Below are 10,635 nucleotides of genomic sequence, written 5' to 3' on the forward strand. Positions count from 1 at the left end.
CTTCAATAAGTGCCACTTCGTCACACACAACGAACCCACAGCCAAAACTCTGCTCTTTGTTGCACACGAGCCTCACTACGCCTTCCGCTCTCGAGCTCCTTGAAGCTCTCCACATACCCGTCATTAAGCAACCTCTCTCCCCAGACCTTCAATCGCTCACGGTTTTCCTTCTTCCTTGGAACTCTCTTATTTTTCAACTTCCTCCCATCTACTACGAGCCACTCACGCGATCCCCCAACTCACTTATGTGCAGCTCGTCCTCCTTCATCAGCATATTGCGATCCTCATCGACTCCTTCTCCCACTCAAGTCTCTCCCAGATCCCGTCGCCTTTCATCTCCAACCTACAAAGAGCGTCGCCCCCAATTCTCCAAACTCCCTCTCCAACGCAGTCCTCTTCCCAAACCCTTCCGTTCATGTTGTTGCAACGCCCGCCCCCTCTTTCAACTTCCTTGCCGTCTCCTTTATCCAGAAGCCTCCTCTGCTCCACCGAGCACTACGAACCTCTCCTGCTCACTGAAACTCCCCCACACACACCTCCTCCCTCCGTTGAATCCTCGTCCCCCTTCATCGTTGCCATCCTCGCGAGCTCATGACCAGAAGCTTCCTTCATCACGTAGCCACGTGCATGCATGCTCCTTTCCAAATCAATTTGGCCACCTTAGCTTTATTTGCCACCTCATCAGTGACATTTTACCACTCTCAAGACATTTCCCCCAAGTCACACACCAAGGCACTTAAGCACATATTCATTGACTATGTGCACACAATTGCATGCCACCAGTCGTTTAGCATTTGATTGCCCACTGACCATCCACATATGATGAACACCATCCCGTCCCTGGTGGATACCATGAAGTGCTCGAAAGTTGCTCACACAAAATCTGATTGAACGCCAGCAAGCACACACACAGGTTGAACATCACACATGTACATATGTTCAGACGAGTTTGGGGTTTTCAAAAATCTTCACACACCTTTAGCAACCCCTACTCTTCTGCTGTGACATTCATGTCCAGCAGCTAAAGAAAAACATTAGCAAACCACTTGGATCAAAAACAAAGCAAGCTTGTGCTCTATGCCTCTGCTTTTCTCCTCCCGGATCAAAAGGATAACTTTGAACCCTCCACTGCCAGATATGCATAATCCACCATCCTCCTGGATCAAATGGAATCAACAACACACCAATTTGATGTAGCCACCAGCTCCTTCCATATAAGCCTCCAGGATCCCATATCCTATCTTGCCAAGATAGTACACAACTCCACTGGCTATCAGCCGTCACACTTATATCATGAGTCTTGCCCATCTTCACATGAGCTACATCTTTTGAGGTCACAACCTCACACACAAATCTCACGGGCACAACCAGCTCATAATCTGTGATTAGGGACTTCTCAGCATACCCTATTGTCTCAACCTTTGAAGCTGCAAAACTCAACCCATCACATGAATTATCAAGATCACTCAGGAGCAAACAAACATCTCTTCCACCTGAAGAATGCTCAAACATACCATCATACTCTTTCTTGTCATTGCCCACCACACATGCAAAATCCACGAGGATATCATCAAGCAAAGCATCTAGTTGATCATCAATCACACTATCACTGCTGTGCTTCTCAACATGCATACTGGTGTTTTCATTCTCTTTCGAAGAGATCAATGCTAACATATCATTCAGTGCATCATCAAGAACACAATCCATCTCATTCTCAGAATCACCATCATCTTGTAAACACTGAATCTTAACCTCATCATACTCATCACAATTTGCATGCACACAATCAACACTTGCTGTCTGTAGGTCTTTTACTTTATCAGTAATAGCCACATCAGCTTCATCACTGTCACACATGATCGAGCTCTCATCTTCACTAGTTTCACCTTTTTCTTCCTCACTTGCTGAACCTGAAATCTTAGCTTCTTCAGTATGCACAATCACAGTGTCAACCACAAATTGATTGCATTCAGCCATCATATGCACATCATCACCACACAACACTGGAGCATGATCATCATCTACACACACAGACTTATCCTTAGCTGCCTTTAATGGGCTCTCAACATTTCTGCCATCTATGGTAGCAACCCCTTCTCTCGGGCTCTCTTCTACCACCTCACACAGATCTAGCTGAGCAACACCCTCTTCCATAGCAAGTGACAAGCCTCCACTCATAAGTGTAATGATATCCAGCTCCCTTACATCATCAACATCCGGTTTCTTCAGCAATGAAGACAACTGATGAGATGCTCTCTTCCTCTATCTCACTCAAAAAATCTATCTCTTCATCTGTGACTGTCTCCTCAAGTTCCTCTTCCAACTCCAGCCTACAGCTCATCACATAATCTGGTACTCTCCTTGCACCAGCTGAACTTCCTTCTCCTCCATCCATAGCGTCTCCGCTGTTATTTTGACCTCTGCTTCTTCCTGCAATCTCTACCCAATTGAGGCTGAATGTTTTCATCAGCTCCACAGCTTCATGCAATTCCTTTTTCAGGGAATCATCCTGCATAGGAATAGACACCGGCTCTCTCTCTGCATATGCCTTAATCATTTCTGGCCTACTGACCAGGGTTTTAGGCTCCTCTTGCATACCAAGCTGCCTCAGTCTCTTGACCTTCCATTCTTTCTCTCTAGCCACTCTGACTGCATCCTCAAAACTATCAATATTCTTCATCTCCACCTTCAGACGGAGTGAAGGCTCCAGACCAGCCACAAACCGGTCTCTCTTTATCATTTGCGGGGGTACTTCAGGAATTAAAGCCTCACACCATAGACTCCACAGTCTACCAAACTCTATCAGATACTGATCCACATCCTGGCTATCCTTTTGCTGAATTTTGCACAACTCCTTCCATACTTCATTAGGGCTCCTGAATTGTGCAAACCGTGCAAGAACAGCTGCTCTCACCACTGTATACTCCGGATTTTGCTGCTGAGGATGAACAGTCTTGAAGGCAGCCACTTGAGTCTGCAACCATGCTTTTGCATCTCCCTGCAAACAATAATTCAAGATCTGAAACAAAATCTCAGGGGTTGCCCTATCCTTCATCAGTGCTGTAAATTCCATTTTTTCCAAGAATCTCACTGCATTCTCATATGGCATCCCCCAAAACTCTGGAAAGTCCTCTGCCATCCTCACAATCTTTCAACTGTCACACACCCTGGCTTTCTCAACCACAACAAAACTCGAAGGCAACAAAACAAATACACTACTGAAGAAGCTCACTCTACATCTGAAGAGCATTTTTTTTCCTACGGGCAAGCACTTTCAAAGCTCTCTGCACTCTAGCTCGGAGTTGGATCACACGTAGCTGGACTTCTATACATCTGTCCTTCCTGTGACCACATTTTCCACACCACTCACACTGTATCACTCTCATGTGTGGATTTCTCCCCATTGCTTGCAACACATCTCAGAACACCTGCTCCTCCAATCTTGTAAACTGAAGTGAACTCCTCCGTGGAGGCACCAAAACGTGGATGGACAAAAATAGTAGAGCCTAACCCACCTTCACAGCCACACTCATCCACGTTTAAAACACCCGAACAACACTATCACAAGGCCAAAGGAATTCATTCAACATCCTTCTCTCTACACATTTCCAGACACAACTCAAACTCTGGTTACATTCTTCGAGAAGCCACACAACCTCAGAAAGAAAACCAGTGGACTACACAGCCCAACATGATGCTCCTACCACTGAGCTCAAGCTCACAAAGCATACAAAGACATAATGCATCCAATCCCACAATTCATCGGACAACCATCCACAACTTCCTTATAGATTAAAGGAAATCTGACATGCACTACGCTCCCGTATCACAGCTCACCACCCTTGGAGATCTTGATATACTGCCTGGCAAGGCCTCTCTGTTCTCAACACTAGAGTATTGGTGTGCATTCAACAACTAGCTAGCCATAAGCATGTTATTCCATCCTCGTTATTTCTTCCTTTATGAGGACCACCTTTGGCTTCATAGCTCAAACAACATATACGTCCTTCCAAAATCCACCCAGTCGACAAAATGATGATGCCTCTCGCCATGTCCCAAAGCTCTACCTCCGAGCAATGGTCGACCTCCCGACCGGATTACACCTCCTCTCCTCCTTAGTAGAGATCCCCCTCTGCTGCGTACCCTCCACAGCCAAAGGCCTCTTCTTCACCCATATATCCTTCAACCTTCATCTCGAACCATGCAGCCCCTCTTCTTTTCGTGATGATCTCCCTTCCAAAGCTCTCCTTCTGTTGCTCGTCCACGCACATAACCTCCTTTGTCATCAAGCCTCAGCACCCATAGCTTCTTTCCTGTTGGTCCTTTTAACAAGCTCCTCCTTGCTCACGTTTTGCTTTTTTAACCAAACTCCCCTCTATCCTCTTCTGAGAACCTTTCTGTAAGGGCAACGGCCCTCGAGCCAGATCCCTCAACCTCTAGTATGGACAGTCGTCCTCTTCATCAAACCAGTCGCTCCCAGCTAAGGCAACGACTGCCCTTCCGTCACCCCTCCAGTGATCACAGCCAATAACGCAGCTTCCCCTTCCGCTCCTTCTAGCCGTCGCCTTCACCCTTCAGAGCCCCTTCTTCACGTGAAGCTTTTGAACCAGATCCCCAGCTCGCAGAACAAAACGACCCCCATTGCCTCTCTGAGCTCGCATCATCGCGACCACAGTCAGGAATTTACAGGACTTCAATAAGTGCCACTTCGTCACACACAACGAACCCACAGCCAAAACTCTGCTCTTTGTTGCACACGAGCCTCACTACGCCTTCCGCTCTCGAGCTCCTTGAAGCTCTCCACATACCCGTCATTAAGCAACCTCTCTCCCCAGACCTTCAATCGCTCACGGTTTTCCTTCTTCCTTGGAACTCTCTTATTTTTCAACTTCCTCCCATCTACTACGAGCCACTCACGCGATCCCCCAACTCACTTATGTGCAGCTCGTCCTCCTTCATCAGCATATTGCGATCCTCATCGACTCCTTCTCCCACTCAAGTCTCTCCCAGATCCCGTCGCCTTTCATCTCCAACCTACAAAGAGCGTCGCCCCCAATTCTCCAAACTCCCTCTCCAACGCAGTCCTCTTCCCAAACCCTTCCGTTCGTGTTGTTGCAACGCCCGCCCCCTCTTTCAACTTCCTTGCCGTCTCCTTTATCCAGAAGCCTCCTCTGCTCCACCGAGCACTACGAACCTCTCCTGCTCACTGAAACTCCCCCACACACACCTCCTCCCTCCGTTGAATCCTCGTCCCCCTTCATCGTTGCCATCCTCGCGAGCTCATGACCACACCTCCTCCCTCCGTTGAATCCTCGTCCCCCTTCATCGTTGCCATCCTCGCGAGCTCATGACCAGAAGCTTCCTTCATCACGTAGCCACGTGCATGCATGCTCCTTTCCAAATCAATTTGGCCACCTTAGCTTTATTTGCCACCTCATCAGTGACATTTTACCACTCTCAAGACATTTCCCCCAAGTCACACACCAAGGCACTTAAGCACATATTCATTGACTATGTGCACACAATTGCATGCCACCAGTCGTTTAGCATTTGATTGCCCACTGACCATCCACATATGATGAACACCATCCCGTCCCTGGTGGATACCATGAAGTGCTCGAAAGTTGCTCACACAAAATCTGATTGAACGCCAGCAAGCACACACACAGGTTGAACATCACACATGTACATATGTTCAGACGAGTTTGGGGTTTTCAAAAATCTTCACACAACGTTTTGAACACGTGCTCCGTAAGCAGTTTATACCTGCCAATGCGGACTTCCAAGCACGTTCAAAACTCCGACAGTTGGAGCAAACGGGTTCCCTGTCTTCCTACATCTCTCAGTTCACCACATTGGTGCTGGAGATTGATGGTTTAACTGAGGATGATCGCCTTCATGCTTTCATCTCAGGCCTAAATCCCTCGTTACGCATTGATGTTCTTAAAGCAAACATCACCACCACAGCTGGCGCTATTGCTTACGCAGAGCGCATTACAGATTTCCAAAACACAGGGAAGCAGAGTGCTAATCGCACACAAAACTCTCCTATGGCCAAAGGTGCTCGCCCTCAAGATAACACCAGGTTTCGATAAAACTTCGGTAATCAAGGTCAGCGACAGTCTCAAGATCCCCAGAAGCCTCAGAAATCATTTGCTGGATTCCAACAGAAGCACTCCTCCAAGGATCGTGCCTCTTCTTCTTCACAAAGTCATTACCGACATCCCCAACATAAAGGTGCGGCCACTGACAAGAAGAATAGCTCCAGCACAAAAGGACTTTGTACCATCTGTACAGGCGACCATAGATGGTTCAATTGTCCCAAGCGCCCAAAGCAAAATTCCAATATGGAACCTAGCACTCCCCAAAAAGAAGATGCTACCCCAGCACAAGACAAGAAAGGCAAAGCTGTTCGAATGGCGAATACCATCCACCTGAGCCTTGCCAGCAACCCCAAACCTTCTCTGGCCACTCAAGTACTTTGTGTTCAAGGATCGATTCGTGGAACAACGGTCACCATCCTCATCGACAGTGGCTGTTCTCATAATTTCCTAGCCAGTTCTGTGGTCGATAAACTTCGGTTGACCACCAGTCCTAGTCTCAGGGACTATCAGATTGAACTCGCAAATGGAACGACTTTCTTGTGCAACACCAGGATTAAAAACTTGTCTTTTCGTATCCAAGATTATACGGACAAGTTGAACTTCGACATTATACCTCTTTCTCAGTACGATGTCATACTTGGACAACAGTGGCTCTACGACTATGATCCCTCAATCAGTTTTCGTAGCCATACTATCCAGTTTGTCCATCAGGGAAAACTTATTGAGCTAACTGGTTCTAGGGACTCTCCTTCAACACCAGTTGCCTCTGCCCTACAAGTAAAGAAGTGGGTTCGTAAACGCCAAGTAAAGACTTCACTTCTGTTGGTTACGGCAGCCGAGGAGACACCAACTAAGGATCCTCCTGAATACCTCAACCAACCTTTTTTCCAGCCTTACCTGGATATTTTTCCACAGGAATTGCCAAAGCAGTTACCACCTCGACGACCAGTGGATCACCCAATCGAACTTATTCCCGGCAGTAATCCACCGTCGAAACCTCCTTATCGGGTTTCTTACACTCAAAATGAAGAAATCCAAAGACAGGTCACCGAACTACTCGACAAAGGTCACATTCGGCCCAGTCGCAGCTCTTTCGGATCTCCTGTACTACTTGTGGAAAAAAATAATAAGTCAATGCGCCTCTGCATCGACTACCGAGCCCTCAACAAGCTCACTATAAAAAACAAGTATCCATTGCCTCGCATCAATGACCTCTTCGATCAACTTCTACATGCAACACAATTTTCAAAGATTGATCTTCGTTCAGGTTATCATCAAATTCGCATACGAGAAGGTGATGAATACAAGACAGCTTTTCGAACAAAGTATGGACACTATGAATGTTTGGTCATGCCTTTTGGGTTAAACAATGCCCCGGCCACATTCATGACATTAATGAACGACATCTTCAGGCCTTTCCTCGATAAGTTCGTCATCGTTTACCTCGATGACATCCTCGTTTTCAGCAGATCCCTACATGAGCACAAACAACATCTTCACCAAGTTTTTGAAGTTCTCCGTGCAAATTCTCTCTACATCAACATTGAGAAGAGTGAGTTCTTCAAGACCCAACTCGAATATTTGGGACATGTTATTTCCGCTCAAGGCATCTCTGTGGATCCCAAGAAGGTCAAGGTAATCCGAAACTGGCCTACTCCTAAGAATGTTCATGATGTCCGCTCTTTTCTCGGATTGGCAAACTTCTACCATACAAAGGTCTATCAGTTTTTCGAAATCGCAGCTCCTATGTCCGAATTATTGAAAAGCACAGCAATTTTTCAGTGGCTTCCCGAAATAGAATATAGTTTCCAACAACTCAAGCAAGCACTCACCACCACACCAGTTATGGCTATTGCTGACCCAAATCTTCCATTTGAGGTCATGACCGACGCTTCCGACATCGCTACAGGAGCAGTCTTGATGCAAGAAGGCAGAGTTATTGCTTTTGACAGCCATAAACATTCTGATATCCAAACCCAATATCCGGTTTATGTTGCACTAGTAATTGATACGAGCGAAGATCTCCATCCAGCATTACAAGGGCAAGACGGACACATTCACCCTGGATCAATAAGTTTGACAACTACTTCACCGTTCAACAAAGATGGACGAGAGACAATGTCTACTCACATCCATGCACCTAGGGACGCAGACGTGCCAGCTTGGTAACGCCCACCCAATGATGAAGGTATCCACCAACAGTTGGGAGACCTTTTGTATGGGGATCAAGAAGAGATTTCTACCATCACAATACATGGCCCAATTCAAGGAACATTCTTCAACATGGCCCAAGGTCCCAATGACACAAATAGCCATTCATCTATCAATGAACAACAGTGACAAGCTCCATACAATGCAACATGGACTCAAGTTGGACATCCAATAGTAGGTTCGGAGTTTTAAGCTGGACACATATGACAATGCATTCATGCTCATGTAGAACTTCGAGCTCATGCATAGTGGGCAAAGCCCCAAAGCAAGTTTGAAGCAAAAGTGGAGCTTTAGCTCACAATTAAGAGGCAGCAATACAAATAATGCCCAAAAAAACAGCTTCAGCCGGAACAATAGTCATGGATTTGGCCACTACCTCGAGGCCAAGACATGACAGAAATATCAAGAGGGCCGTCGCTTCTATTGCCATCTCAAGGCATATGAAGCGGAAGTGTCCTCGCGTAAAGGACTCTGCACCAACAACTATACTTTAGTGAAAACCATGTCCGCGATCATCGAGGAACTTTCAGAAGGTGTCGGCCCAGCCACCGTGGACCTCTTCAAGATCGAAGGTACCATAACGAGATAGCACGTCATGATGCTCTTTGATAACGATATCGCCAAAGACATTCTTTCAGCTCATGAGATCACCAACTGGGCTCGATTACAACTTATACCTAGATGAGTCTAGGAACATGCCCAAACTCATCCTCTAAAAACACAACATAGTGCAGTTTCAATCTCATGATAGTCACTCATAAGGTTGAAAACCATAAACTCCATCACGATTTCATCAATTACAAGACATTCTGTATCGCTCCTTCAGAAACAATGGATATCATCTTGGGATAAGTGGTACAAACAATACCGAGTGATGACCAACTAGGACAACCAGGCCCTAGTTCTCAACATAGTGAACGTCAGCACCCAGGAATTCAAATGGTTCAAAGGGGTGCCAACACAACTACTCATGGACTGAAAGGCACATCACAAGTTCAATTGACCAACCGCCATCGACCCTCAACAACTTGTGGCTAGCCATGGATAGGCAATTTACAGCATCGCATAGATTATCCTTCAAAATCATGAAGCTTACTTGATCTAGCTAAAACATCAAATCTATCTCTAAAGAGCATCCTCACATTTAGATGTAAAATAATGGGTGAAAAAGTTAAAAGGGCTTACCTCATACTATATACAATCAACAATTGTGGAATCATATTTTAAAATGCAAAAGTCAAGACAATCTTTAAACCACAGGAAAAGTGATGTTTGTACATTCACTCTTCAAAAGTTGGAATATATGAGATACGTGAATTAACTACCTTGGATACTTAAAATAGTTGGGCAAGTTCGAAAAAAGATCTATCATTCTCCACATACAAATTGCTAATTAAAAAGGTAAAAGCTTGCTAATTGGCAAGCACAAACATGCACCTGAAACAATGGTCAGATATAAGTATAGATGAGTACTTTCACATCAAGGTCGTGATTTTTTTCCACATGACAAGAATCAAAACATAAATTGATTTCGACCTAAGAACTTGGAACGTACTTTTTCAAATCTATGACAAAAAATTTATGAAACAAGCTTTCCAATTTGAAAATATTCCAATATTTAGCGGTGTATAGCATAGTTCATTGAACAAGATCTGTGAATACCTTGTTTCTGTACTAGGATATGAGATTTCATGACTTGCATCACTCATCTTCCAAGATTTAGTTAATATTTTGTATACAGCAAAGTGAAACCATAAGATTGAAGGAAGATCAGTGAACACCTCGCTTTTAAATTTGGATATGAAATTTCATGATTTGTATATTTCAGTACAAATCACAAAAAATCTATTAGAACATCAGCCCCTCTAAGCAGACTACTGTACAGCTCTAGATAGCATGCTTGGAAGCAAGTTTAGACTTCGTCTTGCCAGCAGCCACAGTGAAACTTGGTTTTTAAGCTTCTCTGAAACCTCCAAGCTGCACATGGACACTGATAAGGAAGAAGACTTGAATACAGATGAACCCTATGGATTTGCACTGTGGTCAGTTCATAAAATCACAAGCTTCTCAAGATATAGAAAATAGCTTAAAGAGTAAACTCCTTCCGATAAGTTTTTGTCAATGAAGGCCACAAAAATATATCACAAGAGCTTGTGCTGACCCATTGTTATATTCTCATTGCCAAAACAGCAAACTGAAACTGGGGAAGCATCGTTTTTTCAAAAGAAGGTCTCATTAATGGATGCACTTTGCTAAAATCGCTGGTGTATTCCAGTCACGTTTGATTATTTGATACATAATTACAAAGCACGGGTGCTAC

The 10,635-nt window shown here is 45.0% G+C and overlaps 1 protein-coding gene across 1 annotated transcript in view; it reads right to left on the bottom strand.

Annotated features, from left to right (window-relative positions):
- Positions 1 to 10,635, bottom strand: part of LOC147904915 (exocyst complex component EXO70A1-like) — a 31,317-nt gene that overhangs the window by 20,081 nt on the left and 601 nt on the right. The gene's annotated exons all lie outside the window — the stretch shown is intronic.

Source organism: Dipteris shenzhenensis, chromosome 2, assembly GCF_047967505.1.
Source record: "Dipteris shenzhenensis isolate YYH24624 ecotype China chromosome 2, Dip_SZ_1.0, whole genome shotgun sequence".
Taxonomy (NCBI): Eukaryota; Viridiplantae; Streptophyta; class Polypodiopsida; order Gleicheniales; family Dipteridaceae; genus Dipteris; species Dipteris shenzhenensis.